The sequence below is a fragment of the Emys orbicularis genome, chromosome 5 (genome assembly GCF_028017835.1).
Source record: "Emys orbicularis isolate rEmyOrb1 chromosome 5, rEmyOrb1.hap1, whole genome shotgun sequence".
In the NCBI taxonomy this organism is placed as follows: Eukaryota; Metazoa; Chordata; order Testudines; family Emydidae; genus Emys; species Emys orbicularis.
Window position 1 is genome coordinate 74,934,810 of NC_088687.1, and position 22,371 is coordinate 74,957,180.

General features: G+C 40.4%; 1 protein-coding gene across 1 annotated transcript in view; it reads left to right on the forward strand.

Annotated features, from left to right (window-relative positions):
• GALNTL6 (polypeptide N-acetylgalactosaminyltransferase like 6) overlaps window positions 1-22,371 on the forward strand; it is a 976,122-nt gene that overhangs the window by 751,709 nt on the left and 202,042 nt on the right. The window lies entirely within an intron of this gene.

Consider the following 22,371-nt stretch of genomic DNA (forward strand, 5'->3'; position numbering starts at 1 on the left):
CCTCTATAAAGAAGAGCAGCAGAGATGGCTGAAGTAGATTTTTATGTATAGTGTGTGGAAAACTGGTATCGCATATGGGCTAAGCAGGGGAAGCTGGTGCTACTGCCTACTATCCAACTCATGCTCGTTTTCTGTTATCTTGGTCTCCTACTCACCATCCCCATCCACATCACTGTCTGTCTGCAGAGCTGTAACTAAGCATTTTAGCACCCGAGGCGAGCAAGCAAGCAAGCCTAGAGGCAACGTTGGGAGGGGCACGCAGGGTTACATCCCGTCTCCCCCACCCAATTTCTGCCTTCCATTTAGCACAGGCTTTTTCAAACTGAGGGGCGCACCCCACAGTTTGAAAAATTGTGTCTTGCCAGAAGCCATCAGATTGTAAGCTGGTGGGAGCTGCCCGGCTGCTCGGGCCCCTGACTCTGTGCTGTGGGACCCGGGGCACTGACTGGCTACCCAGCATCTCTCCCTGCCCTGCTCCCCAAGCCAGCTGCCTCTGCACAGCCAGGCGCTCCCCAGGCAGGGAGGGCGACACAGCTCCGAGCTGTGTCTCTGACGTACTCTTGCCCCGGAGGAGCTTGGTGCTTGCCAGTGACAGCCCCTGGAGCTGGACTCTGCCCGTGGAGCTTGACTGCCATGAGATGCTCCCCGAGGTGCTCCCTGCAGTACTTATCCCCTGGGGCACCTGCCTCTCAGCTAGAGTTGCCAACCCTCCAGGATTGCCCTGGAGTCTCCAGGAAATAAGGATTAATCTTTAATTAAATATTATGTCATGTGGTGATACCTCCAGGAATATGTCCAACCAAAATTGGCAACCCTACTCTCAGCAGCCTGGTCACACCCTGCTCACTGCCCAGGGACCTGCCATTGCATTCAATTCCACTCTTCCCACACTCCCTGTGCGCAGAGTGGAACCACCTCTTTCTCCCCTTGGCTGCCCTGCCCCACCCCCATGGCTTTCGGGCTCACGGCCACAAAGCCCAACCCCAATGCCCAGCCCAGGCACTGGGGTCAGGTGGCTGCTGGCAGGGTGGACTCGCTCCTGTCAGCTCCAGAAACGAAGGCGCTGAGAACAGAGCAACCCCTAGGGTTACTATATTTCAAGTTCCCAAATAGAGGTCACTGCAAGGGGTAGAGGGAGGGGAAACTGGATGGGGGTGCTGAATGGGGTATTTGGGGGGAGTGCTGAAGGGGTATCTGTGTACTTGCAGGGTGTATTTGGGGTGGCACTGCAGAGGGAGCACTGTCGCACTCCCTGTCATGGTGTTAGGGCGGCTGGCCCAGGCCCAGGACACAGCGCCAGCCCGTCAGCACCTCTCTGCAGGTCCCTCCCCCTTCCCAGGCCAGGGAGCCAGTGGCATTCAGTGCCCTGCCCACCTGCCGCCACTACCGCCATGGTCCTAGCTTCGCAGGGACAGCCTGCTACAGCCGGGGTCACTGGGTCCCTACCACATGGCAAGTAATAATAACTGTAGGTAGAAAGAAGTGCAGATTGAGAATATTGCAACACGGAGAGCAGGAAATAAAATTAGAAACCACAAAATTTGGCAAAAGAGCATAGGTTGACGTCTGATCTTGTTCTCATTGAAGTCTGTGAGAGTTTTACAGTTGAATTCAATGGGATCACTTTAATCTCATCTCCCTTTAATGAAAGGGAGCTTGCATTAAGTACTTACAAAAGAAATCATCGCCTGATGAAAAGTAAGATTTTTTTTCATTGTAGCCCTGCTCATTTTAGTCCTAATCCGTGAGTAGTACTATCAATTAGCTTCAAAATCCTTAGCCCCCACTCACTCAAAGAGCCCTTCTTGTGATTCTCAGTCTCTTCCTTTCTCTTACTTGTTGTCTGTTAACACCACTCCAAGGATAAAAGGAGCTACCTCTTGAAGATGATTTCCCTGCCCTTCATCTGGTCTCACTACAAGGGGGTCATCACATGATTTGTTATGAAGTGAGGTGACTCTTAAAGTAGCAGTATAGCAAGTGTGCAAAACTCTGACCTCAAGAAAGCTAACTTAACTGAAGTTGGTATATTGTAGTCCAGCAAACAGAATGGCACAGATGAAATCTTGAGTTTAAAAATGTATGCAGACTGGATAACCTAGTGAGGAGGGCTTTAAACTAGGTTCGACGGGGACAGGTGAGCAAAGCCCACAGGTAAGTGGGGAACATGGAGACCTGGGAGATGGGTCGGAAACGAGAGGGAGCGTGGGCTATATTGGCAGAGAGAAAGGAGGGTCAGGACAAAACTGGGAGGCAAGATCAAACCAGTATCTTAGATGCCTATATACAAATGCGAGAAGTATGGGTAATAAGCAGGAAGAACTGGAAGTGCTAATAAATAAATACAACTATAACATTGTTGGCATCACTGAAACTTGGTGGGATAATACACATGATTGGAATGTTGGTGTGGATGGGTACAGCTTGCTCAGGAAGGATAGACGGGAAAAAGGGAGGAGGTGTTGCCTTATATATTAAAAATGTACACACTTGGACTGAGGTGGAGATGGACATAGGAGACAGAAGTGTTGAGTCTCTCTGGGTTAGGCTAAAAGGGGTAAAAAACAAGGGTGATGTCATGCTAGGAGTCTACTACAGGCCACCTAACCAGGTGGAAGAGGTGGATGAGGCTTTTTTTAAACAACTAACAAAATCATCCAAAGCCCAAGATTTGGTGGTGATGGGGGACTTCAACTATCCAGATATATGTTGGGAAAATAACACAGCAGGGCACAGACTATCCAACAAGTTCTTGGACTGCATTGCAGACAACTTTTTATTTCCGAAGGTTGAAAAAGCTACTAGGGGGGAAGCTGTTCTAGACTTGATTTTAACAAATTGGGAGGAACTCGTTGAGAATTTGAAAGTAGAAGGCAGCTTGGGTGAAAGTGATCATGAAATCATAGAGTTTGCAATTCTAAGGAAGGGTAGAAGGGAGAACAGCAAAATAGAGAAAATGGATTTCAGGGAGGCGGATTTTGGTAAGCTCAGAGAGCTGATAGGTAAGGTCCCATGGGAATCAAGACTGAGGGGAGTTGGCAGTTTTTCAAAGGGACACTATTAAGGGCCCAAAAGCAAGCTATTCCGCTGGGTAGGAAAGACAGAAAATGTGGCAAAAGACCACCTTGGCTTAACCACGAGATCTTGCATGATCTAAAAAATAAAAAGGAGTCATATAAAAAATGGAAACTAGGACAGATTACAAAGGATGAATATAGGCAAACAGCACAGGAATGCAGGGGCAAGATTAGAAAGGCAAAGGCACAAAATGAGCTCAAACTAGCTACAGGAATAAAGGGAAACAAGAAGACTTTTTATCAATACAGTAGAAGCAAGAGGGAGACCAAAGACAGGGTAGGCCCACTGCTCAGTGAGGAGGGAGAAACAGTAACAGGAAACTTGGAAATGGCAGAGATGCTTAATGACTTCTTTGTTTCGGTCTTCACCGAGCAGTCTGAAGGAATGCCTAACATACTGAATGCTAATGGGAAGGGGGTAGGTTTAGCAGATCAAATAAAAAAAGAACAAGTTAAAAATCACTTAGAAAAGTTAGATGCCTGCAAGTCACCAGGGCCTGATGAAATGCATCCTAGAATACTCAAGGAGCTAATAGAGGAGGTATCTGAGCCTCTAGCTATTATCTTTGGAAAATCATGGGAGACGGGAGAGATTCCAGAAGACTGGAAAAGGGCAAATATAGTGCCCATCTATAAAAAGGGAAATAAAAACAACCCAGGAAACTACAGACCAGTTAGTTTAACTTCTGTGCCAGGGAAGATAATGGAGCAAGTAATTAAGGAAATCATCTGCAAACACTTGGAAGGTGGTAAGGTGATAGGGAATAGCCAGCATGGATTTGTAAAGAACAAATCATGTCAAACCAATCTGATAGCTTTCTTTGATAGGATAACGAGTCTTGTGGATAAGGGAGAAGCTGTGGATGTGGTATACCTAGACTTTAGTAAGGCATTTGATACGGTCTCGCATGATATTCTTATCGATAAACTAGGCAAATACAATTTAGATGGGGCTACTATAAGGTGGGTGCATAACTGGCTGGATAACCGTACTCAGAGAGTTGTTATTAATGGTTCCCAATCCTGCTGGAAAGGCATAACAAGTAGGGTTCCGCATGGGGTCTGTTTTGGGACCGGCTCTGTTCAATATCTTCATTAACGACTTAGATATTGGCATATAAAGTACGCTTATTAAGTTTGCGGATGATACCAACCTGGGAGGGATTGCAACTGCTTTGGAGGACAGGGTCATAATTCAAAATGATCTGGACAAATTGGAGAAATGGTCTGAGGTAAAGAGGATGAAGTTTAACAAAGACAAATGCAAAGTGCTCCACTTAGGAAGGAACAATCAGTTTCACACATACAGAATGGGAAGAGACTGTCTAGGAAGGAGTACGGCAGAAAGGGATCTAGGGGTTATAGTGGACCACAAGCTAAATATGAGTCAACAGTGTGATGCTGTTGCAAAAAAAGCAAACATGATTCTGGGATGTATTAACAGGTGTGTTGTGAGCAAGACACGAGAAGTCATTCTTCCGCTCTACTCTGCTCTGGTTAGGCCTCGGCTGGAGTATTGTGTCCAGTTCTGGGCACCGCATTTCAAGAGAGATGTGGAGAAATTGGAGAGGGTCCAGAGAAGAGCAACAAGAATGATTAAAGGTCTTGAGAACATGACCTATGAAGGAAGACTGAAAGAATTGGGTTTGTTTAGTTTGGAAAAGAGAAGACTGAGAGGGGACATGATAGCAGTTTTCAGGTATCTAAAAGGGTGTCATAAACAGAAGGGAGAAAACTTGTTCACCTTAGCCTCTAAGGATAGAACAAGAAGCAATGGGCTTAAACTGCAGCAAGGGAGGTCTAGATTGGACATTAGGGAAAAGTTCCTAACTGTCAGGGTAGTTAAACACTGGAATAAATTGCCTAGGGAGGTTGTGGAATCTCCATCTCTGGAGATATTTAAGAGTAGGTTAGATAAATGTCTATCAGGGATGGTCTAGACAGTATTTGGTCCTGCCATGCGGGCAGGGGACTGGACTCGATGACCTCTCGAGGTCCCTTCCAGTCCTTGAATCTATGAATTTACATAGTGTCTTTAATTTATAACAGAGAAGACAGCCACACTATTTTCAGACTACAATCCAGCTGTTGTTGCATCATTTTCAACACAAGATTCATAAAGTAAGTGAATGAGGGATGAATTTTGGGAAGACTTTGGATACAACAAGGATAGGATATAGTGTACCATTAAAACTTCACAGGAATTTAAAATCTTGGGGATGCTACTAAGCTCAAAGATTATCAATAAATATATTCATAGTAGTGTCCCATTGTACCAGACCGAATTTTTTTTGCCTACTGGTGTATCTCCTATTTGAAAGTTGAAGAAATCTGCTTTTAACAATGCTTCTTCCAAGTTACTGAGTTGCTGTCCATCACTGCACTAAAAGATTAGTCTTCATTTGGCACAAAATCAGAGCTCTGTCTAAACTATAAATAAGCCTACAATTTAGGCACAGGTATTTTTAGTAAAAGTCACGGACAGGCCACAGGCAATAACCAAAAAGTTATGGCCAGTGACCTGTCCATGACTTTCACTAAAAATACCCATGCCTAAATTTAGATGCTGGAGGCGGGGGTGCTCCAGCGGATGCTGCTGCTGGGGGCAGCCCGGGGCGCTGCCACTGACTCGGGCGGGGTCAGCCGCTGCAGCTGCAGAAATCACAGAGCTCCCAGAAAGTCACGGAATCCGCGAAAGACTCGCAGCCTTAACTATAAATAAAATTATCCAAAGTGGTATTTTAATGCTGTTTGTTGTGGCAAAGAATTTGCCCATTCCGTTGGAAGGTGAAAGGTTTCCCTGTTCCCTCTGTTTGCTAGCTACAAGACATTCTCATTAATTATATTCTATTGTATCATCTTTTCAAGATATCATAGAATCATAGAAGATTAGGGTTGAAAGAGACGTCAGGAGGTCATCTAGTCCAACCCCTTGCTCAAAGCAGGACCAACCCCAACTAAATCATCCCAGCCAGGGCTTTGTCAAGCCAGGCCTTAAAAACCTCCAGAGGAGAAAATATATTTGGTTAGGGTTAAAATGATCATTATTTTACTACTCTATATGCTATAGAGCAAGGGTGTCCAGCCTGTGGCCTTTGGGGCTCATAATTATGGCAATCATAGTACAAAGAAAATTTGTGTTGGTATTTTATTATAAAATGTGTTCCCTAATACCTGTAGCTTTCTCAGAAGGAGTTGGGGAGCAAAGCAACCTTTGAGGAGAGATTTGGGTTTTTGTTCCTGGGAAAACTGGAATGTGTGTGCGGAGGAGGGGATGAGCTGAATAACTGAGGACTGGGTGGTGGAGAGCAAAACTCGGGGCCTCCTAGGATGTTGCCGATGTTTCCTTCAGTGATATGGGCTGAGGAGGGTGTTTTTTCAGGGGAGGGATTGGGGAAGAAGGAAAAAATGGGTGTATTTCTGAAGGTTTGGGATGCTAAGAGTAGGACTTTGAAATGGTGGATTCATATTTCACCTCCAAACCCAGCTGGTACTCGGGAAGAGCAGCTTTGAATCTAAATTTTGGTGTAGGCTCTTACATTTTTGGATATAAGATCTTAAGTCAGTTTCTTAAGAAGTTAGGGGAGAGGAGAGCAATGTGGGGGCTGGAGGAGAAAAATAGAACCTTAAACTGCCCCTTACCTCCTGATTGTAGTCCTTCCTCCCCTTTAACTACATCACTACTGTAGATTTTAATAATGTCACTGCAAAAATATACAGTTCTTTCTATCCCAACCAAGATGTTGGCTGGATGTTTCTCTTTTTTGCAATGAAGTGGGAGTAGGCAAGAGTGGATTTGCAAGCAGGGTAGGTTGGAGTGAACTGCTGATTCTAGGATGGAAAAATAATGAAATACTTTGGGAAAGAAAATGAAAAGCTGGAGTCTCCCATTCCCTCCATTGCCCTCTCCTCCTTTTGCTTTGTCTTTTTATTTCTAGATTTAGATATTTAAATTTATACATGTTGAATTTTTTCTAAAAAATTTATATACATTAGATATCTACTGGAGTTTTGCATATGGGTGTGCTCCCGGTCCAGTAAGTTTGTTGTGTGGGAGTTTGGCATGGTGGTGGAAGGTAATTTGGTAAAGGGGGAATCAGAGGTATGGCTGTTGTGATATTGGTAAAGTGGGGGAGGAATAATTTTTGTGCAGAAAAAATGTTTTGAAAGATATCAGTCAACAAAAATGATAGATTTCCAAGTATAAACTTTGGACACAGGTCAGTTTGAAATGCTTTCTACCAAAAATGTATGAAAGAAAGCAAACATAAACTGCAAAGAAAATGTGAAGGGCATAGAAACTAACAATTCGTGACATTTCATATTAAAAGGCGATATACATATAGAGAAGCAGAAATGTGTGCCCTACTTGAAACACATTTCAGAACAGAACTTTAATTATGGAGTCATGATCAAGCATCTCCATAATTACCATGCATCTGCAATGTGTACAACACAATAGATAGGCCACATTCCTCATTCGTGCACTACAATGCAAAAATCGTAATTTCAGCCTCCTTTTTGGCCATAGAAAAATAATACACTATACACTTCACTATTGCACCACCATGTATTTTAGTGTTGCTCTATATCCCTTAATTTGGCTCAGTTTTTGTTTTGTTTTGTTTTTTAATTTCCTTTCCCAGTCATGCAAGGGTCCTGTTGAATCCAGTGGAAAGAACAACAAAAATAGACACACTGGGCCTGATGGCCTTTCTGTGTGTGTGTCTTGTGTAATCACTGACACCTGTGCAAAGCAGCCGTAAAACATTAGCATTCTAATTTTGTAGCATTTTACACCCACTTTGCATTCACTTTGTGCTGGTGTTAATGATTACACAACGTGCAAGATCATGGAGAATCGGGCCCCTTATTTCCCCACCTCCATTCTGCCCCGTGGCTCAGAGTCCATAGGAGAAGGTGGCTTCCAGAAATGGACAGTTACTGAAAGATTAGATTAGCCACTCTTAGGGACCTTGTCTGACAAATAGACCACAGAATGCTGTGAATCTCTTCTGATAAACAGAGCTCTTCTATATAAAATATAACCGCCTAGAGGCAAAATGTGTTAAGCTATTAATAATTTTTAGTAGTATTTTTAAGTAGTGAAGTGTGTACATTGTGACCCAGAAGTTAGTTTAATTAGCCTCAGCCCAGGAGGTTAATTTTAAACTAAAATTATGTCATGGTCTGCTGCTTTTAAATTAAACTTTTACTACTTAGCCATGTGAGCATATTTTATTTTTTAAATGACTTTATAATCAAATAATTAACAAAAGTCTCCCAAGGACCATTATAAAGTGGAATAGGTGCACAAGGAGCACAGACAAATGTCAAACTGGAGATCACCATAGTCATTGATCTAAAAGTGTTTTTGTGAAATCTTCATTAACTCAGTGCAAACTTGATGCTTATTTGGTTGAACGCTAATTTCAGATTTTCCACTATTATTCCTCCCCAGAAGGCATATTCACCCTTTTATAAACTAACCTGAATTTTAGAGGCATTATATGGATGGTACTGGCAGTACATATTAGATGTTGCACAGCAGTGATCCAAGAGCAGAAAAACACGTGACTGCCCTCCTCAGTTTAAAGAGGCATATATGATTTTGTGTTCATTTTCTCCATAGTACCTAAACCACTCAGCAGCACAAGTGACTGAATAAATCAATTTGCACTCTATACTATGGCAATCTCAGATGAACCAAGCATTGAATACGTTGATCAATGTGTAATGTACTTTAATAGTAATTAAGTACATAACATCTTTCTGTCTAACTAGAGCTGGGTGAAAATTTTCATAGAAAACTTTTTTAGGTGAAAAATGCAGATTAGACAACACCAAAATGTTTCAGCAATTTGTTGTAGATTTTGGTGAATTGCTTTGGTTAAAAACAAATTCCAATTTAAAAAAAATGAGTTCAAAATGACTATTTCAACATTTCCTTTAATTGAATTTGTTTTTGTCAAGATAAAATGATTAGTTCGACCCAATATGATTTTTTTTTTTTTTTCAGATTTGCTGGTGAACCAAAAAAATCTGTTTGTACTTTAGTGAAAATCCAGTTGAGCACTAGATCCTAGGTTTTGGGAACCAGTGAGGAAGTGTGTACTTTATATAGTTCATCTACCTGATCCTCAACCACCGTCACTGATTTTCAGTTTGCATTTGTTAATGATTTTGCATCTACCTGTGTCCAGGCAATTTAGTCATAAAACACAACTGGGCAATTAGTTTTAAAGCTAATAAAAAGTAGATAACACCCAGAGCAGTTTCTTAAAATATTTTGAAACTTTGGGCAAAAAAAAGTCCCCAAACTTTTTTTTTTTTCCAAAAGAAAATTGTACAATACAAATATTTTTCTAACTCCATGCAAACAGTCAACATATCAGGTGTGCTTATTACACAGTATACATTTCTTGCGACTGTCAGGTGGACTTTGGTGGGTCCTGTTTGTCAAAGATAGCGGGTCCAGAGTAGGCAGAACCTGCCCTGCTTTTCAGTGGTCTGCACAAACCTCCGATTGAGAGGAGACGGAAGGCTATAGAAGAAACAAAGAGAAGGGCCCCGACTCCGATGATGATGTTTGACTCATCTGTACATCATGACACTGTAACTCACTGAAATACAAGAAATTACATCAACTTAAAACTAGCATAGCGCAGTGGACAATCGGGCCCATTAACAATACTGCATGGGATTGTGTACCGATTGCAGCTATCACTACTTTCTTCTTCTCTCCTGTCTTCCACCCATCTGTGTCCACACTAAATTGTTCATATTTGGTGACATAAAGAAATACATCTAAAATAAAATCTGTGGTTAGCCACTGGCCCTTTGAGCTGACCGGATGCACCCAGGTAGGGTTCTTTGATGCAGTTGTCCTTAATACTATCTTTTAGGGATCAAATTTTCCCTTAAGTTTCTCACTTTATTTAAATATATATATTTATTTACATTAATGTAGTCAGTTAATTTACATAGCAGCCAGTTGGCCCAATCCTAGAAATTCTTATTCACGTGAGTAGTCCTATTGAAGTCAGTGTTACCTCACATTGGCTGAAACCACTTCCCTTTGCAATCAATGCACAATTCCCTTCAGCTAAAGTTAGATGCCCTGAGAATAAGAATTTGAATGATCAGGCATAGATGAGGCATGTTGCCTCTTTTTGAAAGAATTTACTATCTAAATAAGATAAAACAAATGAACATGAAACAAGACACTGAACAACAATCCTGAGAGTGGGGAGTAGTAGTGATGATGAGGAGGGATAAGAGCACATTGTAGGGAAAAATGGTGGTACTATCCCAAGCTCCACCTACACATGATGCCAAAATGAAATGAAACTCAGTCAATTATGCATAATCTTCAGTATGAGATCATGCCTCTCCTTTCTCATGTGCTTGATTAGCAAAACAATAAGTATGTTGACATTTAAATGATCGCCATTAGGGTGTCAGAATTAATACCTCCTTAAAATGAATGTTTTCATTTTTGCCACTTGCCCTAAAATTAAGTATTAGAAAAAAGTGAAAACAGACTAAAAAACACTGAAAATTGACTGTTGGATAAAAACTTTCTTAAAAAAAAAAAAAAGAAGTCTTAAAGATTCTAAACTAAAAATGCTTATATCATCATATCTGCTCTCCTCACAGACTCCTGAGGTGAACTCTCAACCCAAACCAATCCAGTTATATACTGCCTCTCAGGCATAAGTCAGTAAAGAACAGCAGGCTTGTACTAAAAGAAAAAAAAAATTCTCAGTCATTCTCAGTAAAGCAATTACTTGTTTATTAAGAAGTAATATTTCAGGAAATTACTTAGTAAATTTTAATCAATAAAACTATAAGAAAATCCTGTAAGTGCCATAAATAAAGTAAGTACATTAATGGGTAACTGAATTAATTAGTTTAATATAAACAAAATGCTGCTATTACTGACGGGGAGGAAAGGGTGGTCTTGTGATTAAAGCACAGGAGTGGGAGTCAGGAGATCTTGGTTCTGTTCTTGACGCCGTCATAAGTTTATGATCTAATATTTGGGACCATGGTGCCTCTCTGTGCCTTGGTTTCCTCATCTATAAAACAATTCTTCTGCGCCTCATGAGGTGTTCAGTCTTAATTTACTAATGCTCATAAATCACTATGAGATCCTCAGAGATTGCTATAGGTGTCTAAAATATTATTTAGAGGAATAAACATAACTAATTTTACTTGTAGGTGGTGAAAATTATTTACTAAACTTAACATGAATTACTAAATATACATATTTGGAAATATATTTTTCCTTTTCTTTGGGTGCATGTATATGTTGCCGCAACCACCTTTAGCATGAACTCAGGGAATATTTGAATTGATAGAACAGGCTTGGAGAACAAGAAAATCTTTTTGAACACACAGGACCATTTTCTGGTCCCATTGAAATCAACAGGAAAGCTCACGTTGAATTCGGTGCAACCAAGGATTTGCCCCACTTGAAAGAAGCTGACTAGCTGTACTCTACAAAGGCTACTTATCTCAAGCTTGGGAATGTTTAGTGCTCTACAGACTCTGTACAACTACTCTTAACATTTTTAGTCTCTTCTTTCCTTTCTGCATCCTCTCCTCCTGCCTCAGCCCCTCTATTTCCTCTCACACCCCTTACTTTCTGAGGGCTGCCCTAATTTGGACCCACCCGACTACAGCCCCCAGGAATAGGTCAAGCTGCTGGGAATTGCCAGTGAGGAGCACGTCACATCTCTTTTTCTGGGGCATGCTGCCCACATTTCCCTTGCATTGGGGGTTTCTGCAGGGGCAAGAGGGGTGGCAGAAAGCCAGCATAGCCAGCTCTAATCCATCTGGAGACTCAACCTGGGAAGAATGCATCAGAAATTAGTAGAATTCAGTGATTATAAAACAATAATCAATTGGCAGAATGATTCTTTGAAATGAGTAAATATATTTCACTCCAGAATTGCAATCAGCAACTCCTAGACTTGTTTTGAAAAGCACTAAAAATATAGCAGAAGAAGGGGGGTGGAGGAAGAGTAGAGAGAGAGAGAATGACAATAAATCTTCTTGTTATTGGTGGTTACTTGCATGTCTACTCCAACTCAGCAGGGTTACAATTCTGATTGAAGAGAGCCTTAGGTGGCCTTTTCCCAGTACCAGTAAACTACCTTTGAGCCTGCTACTGATGCTCTTGGGGCTACTTCTCTGAAAGTGATGGCTGGTACTCAAGCATAACTAATCACATTTAAATTTCTGACAAATAATGAAGCAGAAATGTTTTCTGTTCTATTGCACAAATGCTGTTTGAGGAAGAGACTTGAATCTTAAAAATCACTTACATGAAATGCAGCTGTTCAGTTCCTTGGATCCTTTGCACAAAGTCTAACTCATCCCTATAACATACTGCTATGTTTCCAGCCTTGCTTGTTGCTTGCAGGTTGTAACCTATAAAGATATCCCAATGTGGTGTTCATGAAAACTAGGTCTTGCTTCACTCCATTCATTGCTAAACTATTTATTTCACTGACAGCATACATCACCTGTAAGCAACAGTACCAGAGTGGTTATCTGTGCACTAGAAGAATGTTTATTTTAAATACTACTATAAAATCACCATACTAGAATGTGCAGTATTTTAAAGTGTGAGACAATTAAAATAAATACAGTATGAAATAGTTAAGTAATTATAATTAATCAGGCTTCTCATAAGTTGATTGAATTTTGGGTTTTGTTAATGTACCAAATTGAGAATTCTTATAAATGTATCAGTTTTCTTAATCAAAATGGAATGTAAATGTAATTAGGAATTTACGGAAAGTGAAATAAAAGTTGGATACATGTTACGGAGTACAAAATTTAAATGAAGGAATTTAACAGGCTATTAAAAACTTTACTAAGAAGTAATAGATTCAATCATAATAAATTCTTATCACAAATTTGTCAACTTACTACTCTAAGGAAGTGATTTACATACTAGTATGGCTCTATGGATCCTTAACACAAATCCTTATCAATGCATCAGTCAACTCAAAATTACATGACTGTCAGTAAACGTTAAGCCAAAAGTAATTCTAAAGTTATAAACTTAAACAATTACTTAATTACTGAAATATCAGTATGATTCAAAAGACAATAATTCACAGTTAAGCCTTTTTTTCTTTATCCCACAAATACAAATGTCTCACACCAACCCAGGGTATATAGTTGTTAATTCAAAACTGCTTCTGATTTCTCTTGCAATTCACAATAGGTATAACCACCTGCAAACCTAATACTTAAAATTTTATAGTAAATTACTTAAACTAAATATTAAACCAATAGTAAATTATTTATCATATGTTTTTAATAATCCAAGATTCTGTCTCTTGCCTTAGAAGCTTTCAGTCTCGTATGTTATCATAGATCATGTGTTATCTGAAAATAGTTGCTAACTCCTAAGTGCTCTGGACCTGCTTTGCTTTTTTTCCATGCAAGTAAGCTCAGTTTCCTTTAGAAGTTATAATTATAGTTTCCTGCTATAGCACAATGAATTTTCCAGTCTCAACACTCTTAATTGTATTGACTCAAAATTAATTCTAGATATTTAGGGTAAAACTTTCTAGTGTAATGCAAGTATACACCATACATTTTTCTGATGAACCATAGGTTTGTCGTGGAGGAGTATCTAGACTTTTTCTCCTCTTAGGCCATGGGTAATGAGGGAAGAGAAGGGAGCCATGGGAGGTGCAAGGGGAAAGGGAAAAAATTGTGTGGGTGTGAGAGTGAGAGAGACCGTGACCAGTTATATATGGGGTGAGCAGTAAAGTGGGAGAAAATGGGGGATTGAGGGAATGTCAATCATGCCTCCAAGGTTTCCTGGGAGTTTTAACCTTTTCTAGTAGGACTTCAAGCCTGACAAGGCCCCCTTAGGTCCCTCAGACAGGTACTCTGTTCTGACAATCCACAAGAAGCTAACCTTATGGAGAAGCTGCCTCCAGAGCAGAGTTCTGCTCCTTGAAACATCTTGACCTGAAAGTCTGCTCCTCTCTCTGCCTCCAGCCTATGCCCTAATAGGCCACGGCAGGATGTGTGACTTCCAGATGCCTCACAAGAAAAGCTAATAGCTCTGCTCTGGAGACCGCTGCTCTCTGTAATACATCCTGCAACTACCTAGGCAGGAGGACTAAACTGATAGAACTGAAGAAATCTGTTGGATTGGGACTCGTGTCTATAGGCTTAATACCTGCAAGGGAAAGCCTAGATGTGGGGAGAGGGCCTGGGTAAGGTGAGGGATGACTGAGCTGATCAGAATGCTGCAAGAGATTAACAAAGCACACTTCTTTTGTCTGGCTAAGTCATTTGTACTGTACCCCATCACTGTAATATCTACATATCTTTACATTTGGGTCATATACATTAAATATTATGTATTTTTACTGGGTGAAAAATGATGTCAAGTCATACCACACACTTTGAATGTGTATGCAGCTCCAAGAGCTAAAGTGTGTTATGGCACATTGTCTGTGTTATCAACAAAAACAACAAGGAGTACTTGTGGCACCTTAGAGACTAACAAATGTATTTGGGCATAAGCTTTGGTGGGCTAAAACCCACTTCATCAGATGCATGGAGTGAAAAATACAGTAAGCAGTATATATATCTCACAGCACATGAAAATGCTGTGATATATACTGCTTACTGTATTTTTCACTCCACGCATCTGATGAAGTGGGTCTTAGCCCACGAAAACTCATGCCCAAATAAATTTGTTAGTCTCTAAGGTGCCACAAGGACTCCTCGTTGTTTTGGGGTGAAATTTAATAGACTGCGGTATATAGTTGGTCAGACTAGATGATCTAACGGTCCCGTCTGACATTTAAAACTTTGAAGGCCATCTTGCATTCATGTATGCTCAGTGTTTGCTGAGAAATAATGGGACATGGAACTTTTCAACTGAAAGCTGTTACTATGATATGGCAGTTTGCTAGCCTAACTGACGTGAGTTGGTGTTCTCAATCCAGTTCCTAGTGAACGTCTGAAATCCTGACCTCGTTAAAGTCAATGGCAAAACTCCCATTGGGAGGGGATTTCCCACTGGGGCTAGGATTTCACTCCAGATGTCCACATCATAAAAGTCAGATGACCAGTTGTTAGTGCCAAGGGTACTAGGCTGAATAGACCGAGAGACCCCCCTAGCTGTGGATGCCACAACTCAGTTGATACAGATTGGTGAAACCTTGGGGAGACTTGTTCTTCTGCTTACTCTGCTCCACTTGGTCTTTAGTCTCTAAGTCTGAACCATTGCCAGTTGAACTCAGTTTATCATTAAATTCAACTGAACTAGGATTAGATTTTAAGATGATAATGAAAGTAAAAGGAAATAGCAAGAAGTTTATTACAAACCTGATATCCCAAACTGGTTTGTCTACAAATTCTTGGAAAGAGGATATTTCTACCCTTATTTGGGCTCAGTGCAGGAATTACTAGGTGAAATTATATAGGCTATGTTATGCAGGAGATCAGACTAGATGATTGTATTTTTCCTTTCTGGCCTTTAAAAATCTGTGAATTTTATTTATTTGTTTACAGGCTTTCTATGGTCTCTTCACTTTTGTATCTGAACACCTCAGACATTAATGAATTTATACACACAACATCCCTGTGGGTAGCAAAATATCATTATTCCTGTTTTTGAGCTGGGGAATTGAGGCACGGAGAACATGTGACTTGCTGAAGGTCATATATGAAGTCTGGCTATGCCAGAAATAGAACTCCTGAGTCCCAATACAGTGCCATTACCATAAACCAAATGTCCACTCCAACAGACTTATTAGTAATTACCTATTGACTTATTATTACAATAAAATGCTGGCTAACCTCTTAATTACTATAGTGAATCCATATCTTCATTAGCTGTATTTATACAGTGCTATGGTGCTTGGTAGTCAAATAAAATGTCTGTTCCCTGAGGGGCTCAAAGGAATTATCCAAAATTTACATAAATATAGCTGAGAGCTGAATTTGGCCCATAGAAGTTACATTAGATTTAATTCAGTGTGGGATTACAAACTAAGGAGACAGTATGGGCTGATGAGAGATACAGTAGTGAAAGATGCATGTTGTATATGCAGTTTGTTAGCACTTGTTCAACCTCCTTGAATTAAAATGTGTGACTGTGTACTGTATTGGAGTTTGAAGGGTAAGGTGAGAATCAGTGGTGGAAGCCTGGCCAAAAGAAGTGATTTTCAAATCACATCTCCTATTTCTTGGTTAAACATTCACACGCAGTCCGAACTCACTGGGAATTCTTGATTTAAAATGTAGTTTACAGGCTTTTCTCGGTGGCCCAAATTAGTGGTGATCTGCCTTGCCTAACAGGATCCATGCTTCTATTCTTGATCCCATTCTGTTGTTCTCCATGCTGGTGGAGGCTGAGGCCCTCAGTGGGAAAAGAGTAAAGGATTGTATGTCACCTTTGTGGCCCCTGGAATTTGGGGTCAGCTAGGAACCAGTCTGGTCCCTGGCAAATTTTAGAGTAGTGTAAAGGGGCTAGAATGGGGCCAAGGATTAGACTTGAAGAACATTAATCAATCTGATTACGAATCCCTTCTCCTCTCAGACACTCATCTTTCACTCTTCTGACTCTTGTTATGACACTATTTCACTAGTTCTGCCACCATCATAGAATTTTTCATGGCCAGAAAGACAATAAAATCAGCATAACCATAACTTTTATTTAAAAGTTAAAATAAAACAACCACGGTCAGGCCGCCTTTAACATCAAAGGAAGCAAAACAAAGGCTCAAGCTATTTTTTTCCCTCTTTTCCCTCCCCACTCAGGTCATTTAAGGCTTAAATGCTCATTTGCCATGTATGTGTCAGGTTTGTGGCAGGCACAGAAGGGGTTCAGACATTCCGCTGATAACTTGTTGAGCTTGTAATTCAGTGGTTGCTCCTCCAGGCTGTACAAACTACTTGAGAGAGTGGGAATGCTAAGATACAAAAAAGTGTATTACAGCATTTGTCTGATACTAAGAGAATATTATATTTCTTTCTTTAAGGTTGTGTGAAGGCACTTGAGGATAGCAATAATCTGTGGTATATTCACAGCATCATAAATATTAAAATCCCTGATTTCCTCTGTAAAGTCAGCAAATATGTATTTTTCAGGCCCATGAACAGAGCTGTGAGTACACACAGCAGGAGCTTTATCTGACTGCCTTCCTTAGCACAAATCTGGGGAGGGGAGCCATTAGGATCTGGCATTAAATGGTGGTAATTAAAATGCTGTTTGATATTAATATTTAGATAGAATTTTGAAATGGCTCTCGTAAGGGCAGAACACCCTGCCATTGTTTTCTCTGCCTCTGATATTTTCACTCAGTCAACTGGCTATGAAGAGTTCTTGCTTAAATGTAATGCAATCAGATAGAACTGAAAGAGCAACAGCCTGATTCAAACCTCACCCCAGTTTTACACATCTGTGTAACTCCTTTGACAACTGTGAAGTTACTTCCATTATGCACCAGGGTAAAACATACCAGAATCATGCCCAGAGTACTCTGAGAAGACTGATGAAATAAGTAATATACATGGTGAATTTCCTAGTTCCTTGGAAGGTCCTATACTGTTTGCTTTGAGCTATGCTTTATATTAAACTAATTGTTATAATCTTTTGGTCAGCAAAAAAGCAATATGGTGAGGTTACCATTAATCAGTTTTTTTGCTAGTGCAATTCATAAACCTTGGATATATGATGAAGCTTTTGCCAAGCTTGTGCCTCAGAGGTGGTAAATTCAGCTTGCTAAAAACATGTCCATATACTGTACCTTTCCCACATAACTAGTGACAGATATGGGTGAAGGGAAGAAAGGGACACATCAAGCCTCTTCACCAATAAGAAAGCAGCAGCAAGTGAAGGAATACTGCTGTCGTGGAAGGGAGTAAAACAAGGTCCTTCCACCTTACACAGAGCCAGCTCAGCAGTGCATTTCCTACATCAAGGAAGGTTGAAGCCCTGATCTTTCCCGATTTCCTCACAGCTGGAAGTAGAGCCAGGCTCTTCCCCCACTGTACATATGAGGGGGTTCACCAGTATAACTATGTCTAGCTAGTAAAACACTCTCATGCAGACAAACTCATCTACCTAAAACACGCAATAGTTGACTCAGTGCTAACAAAATCATAGCTTGATGCTCATGACCACACAGAGCACTTAACATAGAAGAGATTGCTGCAGAGAAGATGGGAGGAATCATATAAAAAAGGAGAGTAATTCTGTGGAAAAGTAAGCGGAAGAGGCACCTCATGGAAAAAGAGAAGTCTGTTGGAAGGAAAACTGACTAGATACTTCATCTAGAGAAGGGCAGGAATGTCTATCGGGGAGAGTGTCCGTCATCCAAACCTTTACAAGGATTCAGGTTTAATTCAGGAATAGTTGTATGGTATGAACCAGTTTTTGTGAGGGCTGGTTCACCTACCCATAATCTAGATAGTAGTGGGGGGGTTGCATTTATCAGTCTGGGAATGCAATGTATTAAAGATATTAATCATTTCAGCTGATGCACCATTTCACAGATATTTCAGGGTCATAAAGAAATGTATAATCCTAATTATTTATTGAGAGTTAGCTTTATACACCTGCTATTATTTTGAATAAAATCTCCATGTTTCCTATACAGATTGTAAGAACATAGGCTTCCTGGCCTGATTCTGTCCTATCTAGGTCTTTTTCTCTCCTTTGACCTGGCAGTTGTTTTCAGACTTCTTCCTAAAGCACATTATTTTACAATAGATACTTTTATTGCTGCCTGAGGTGGTTTATTCCATATATTAATGTCTTGGTGTAAATAAATTCTGCATACTTTCCTTTTAGGTCAGGCCTTTCTTATCTGAAATTCATGCCCTTCTGTTCTTGTATTAGACCCTAGCTCAGATAGCTCTGTGCAGTGATATCTACACTAGCTATTTTCTTATTAATCTGGATCCCTCGTGATCTCCTTCTCTCCCCCCCCTGTTCCCCCTGGAATACAGACCCATCTTTTCCAACTCTTTGGACTAAAGGTCTTTCACCCTTTTAGATTTATTCTGATTATCCCTTTCTGCATCTTCCCCATTTCTAAGATATTCTTTTAATAATGAAAAAGATCAGTTCACAAGAAGTTAGAATGTGGCCTCACTAAAGCTGGGGTAATCTGAGACATCAAGAGTCAAATGTAGAGGTCTTCATAGATTCCTGAATACTTGACTTAATTTCAAATTGCTGCTTACTATCCCTAGGTTGGATTATGTCTTTGAGTTATAGGTCTCTTAATTTTTGTATGAAACATTGTCAGTTTTAAATGTTATAAATTGCCTAGAGCTTGGATTAGATGTAAAAACATTGAAATAAATAAGTACAGTGTTTCCAGGAGTGCCTTTAATACTGGGCAGGTACAACTTGTTGATTCTATTAATTCCCCTATCAGAGGTACTGCTTTTTTTTTGTTAAGGCTGTTCTTCTTGAAGTGACTTAATCACTTCCTGGAGTTTAGGGTACCCCCATGTAAATCAGTTGTTGGAAGATCTTGATGCATTGGTTATTTTATGCTTCCTATCGCCACACATGAATCCTTTATACAATATTATAAAGTTTTTTTCCAAGTCTCGTTAACTCGCACTCCTGGAATTTTTATTTTTTCCTGCTATTACATACTGTTTGAGTTTTGCTTCTCCTCAATCTTGCTGCTTCTCCTATTCATGGTCTATAACCTTGAGAGTACATTCTTCTAATAATAAATATAATAATATATGGAGATATACCTATCTCATAGAATTGGAAGGGACCCTGAAAGATCATTGAGTCCAGCCCCCTGCCTTCACTAGCCGGACCAAGTACTGATTTTTGCCCCAGATCCCTAAGTGGCCCCCTCAAGGATTGAATTCACAATCCTGGGTTTAGCAGGCCAATGCTCAAACCACTGAGCTATCCCTCCCCCTCATGCTTTGTTACAACTGTAACATCACTTTAGTTTTCAATATACTGAACTGCATAAGCCACTTATCTGACCATTCTCATTTATATCCAAGTCATTATGGAACAGATTCTCCAAACCTTACTCCTGTTGAGCAGCACTTACTCACTGATGTCAATGAGACTACTTGGTTGAGTATGTCTTACTGCATGAATAAGGGTTGCAGAATCAGTTTGTAATTATTTTATTTATTTTATTGACTCTTGTTTGCATTGACCATCCCTCCCATGTTGTATTGCCAGCATATTTTATCACTTTATTGCCAGTGCCTTCTTCCACCTCATTGATATACAGAGTGAAATAAATCAATATTAATACTGTTTCTTGTCACCTCCTTCTCTTTCAAATTGCTCTTCGTGTTAATCCAGTCACCCCCCTGATTTAATGTTTACAGTCTCTTCCTCACTGTTGAAGTTAAACTCAGCAGCAACCGCATATTCTGAAGTTCTTTAGTGAAGCTTATAAAGAGTACGTTCTCCTCACCACAGCAATAATTCAACCCACTTCGTGCAATTTAGTAAAGTGTATTTATAATAATTAAAATTGTACTAAATTGTATTCTTGGGATAACATGAATCCAAGAAAAAAAATTCTGTCCTGTGTTCTCTCATTCTACCGACCTCCTCTGGTTGGTGTTCACAGTGACAATGACAGGCTTTGCAGAGAGCCTATCCCCAGTTCTCTGCACCCAGTGTGTTGAGGGAGGAAGCTGAGGGAAGGGGGATCCTAGGATTGATTTGTAAAGAAGATATGTAAAGTGTGGGGGGTATTTTAAAGTGTTCCATATCCTAGCTGCAAAAACTAGTGTGTGTGCACTCATGCGCTTTTGCTCTCTCCCTCTCGCTTGCTCTATATATAGTTAAAAAAATCTTGTAACCTCGAGGGAAGTCATAGTTTCCAAACTATATTTTTCCTAATAACCCTAGGCATCTTTCTCCTTCCTTCTCTTACTCTCAAACACGTGCTGTATGAATGGACAAAATGACTAAATTTTGCACTGAGAAAATTTGGCTGTAGTTTGAGGGTTCTGGCACTTAGCACCAGTTAAAGTAGAATAATTCCTCAGGTGTTGTCTGGTCCCTCTACGCTATAACAGTTTGCTGGAAATCTAAGCTTTCTTTTAGTGATTGGAATTGGGAACCCTGAGGACTAATTTTGATGCATATCACGCTAGACGCATACTGTGTGTGTGTGTGTGTTGTGGCGGAAAAGAGATGTTGCTAGAATTACTAACACGGTTGGGACAAGGCATACAGTAGCCATGTGTCAAAAGGTAACGATAATCAGGAGATGTGAACTGGAAGGTCTCTCTCAGGGCCAAAGGGACTTGATGGAATTCTCCAGAGAGTAATAAATTTCAGATAATTCCAAATTTTTGGAAATTTCCCCGCCACTTGTTGTAGTTTTGCTATATTGTAGTGGGCATACTGTGTACCTTTTCAGTGATGTGGCTGGTGTCATGCGGTCTGGATTGGCTCATGACCATGAGTGCCAACCTCAAGGTAGACTATCAAGAAGCAGGTCAGACACCCCAAACTGGTGGTATGTTCTATAATTAAATTTCACCAATGCATTTGTGACATTATACCCCATAATCTTCATAGAAATATTGTTATCTTAGTTATGCCATATTCACATCATATGTTTTATGCAAGATGGGTCATGTGAGATATCGTTAGAAAGGTTATGATTTACTGAATGTGATTATCCTGTTTGTATACATGTATCACTTCTGTATCTAAAGTTAGGAATATGGGCTATGTAGGGTGTACCAGATAGCAAGTGTGAAAAATCGGGACGGGGATGGGAGGTAATAGGAGCCTATATAAGAAAAAACCCAAATATCGGGACTGTCCCTATAAAATCGGGACATCTGGTCACCCTAGGACTATGTATAGATTACAAAAGTGCTTGAGGCTGGGGAACACCCACCAGATAGTAGGCAAACAGCTTGGATGGGCCATTAGGAAGGACAATAGGAATTTGAAGATACTAATCTCCCTCCCTCCCTCCTGAGAAGTTTCCTGGTATGCTGCTTTGACACTGCAGGGTCAAGTGATCCTGTCACCTGGTACTGGACATCATTTTGGACTTCTGGTATTTTTCCATTGGAAGGGGATGTGGGTCAAACCAGGAAACAAAGGATTCCTGCCATATGTAAAGCCTGTTTAAGGCTGTGGAATGAGTTAATCATGGCTCTTCTCCACTGCCTCCGCACCCAAGAAAGAAGACTGCTGAAAACACCTGAAGAAACAAAGGAACTAAGCTGGGGGAGGCAGGGGCTGAGCCCAGGCAAGAAAGGTCAGCTT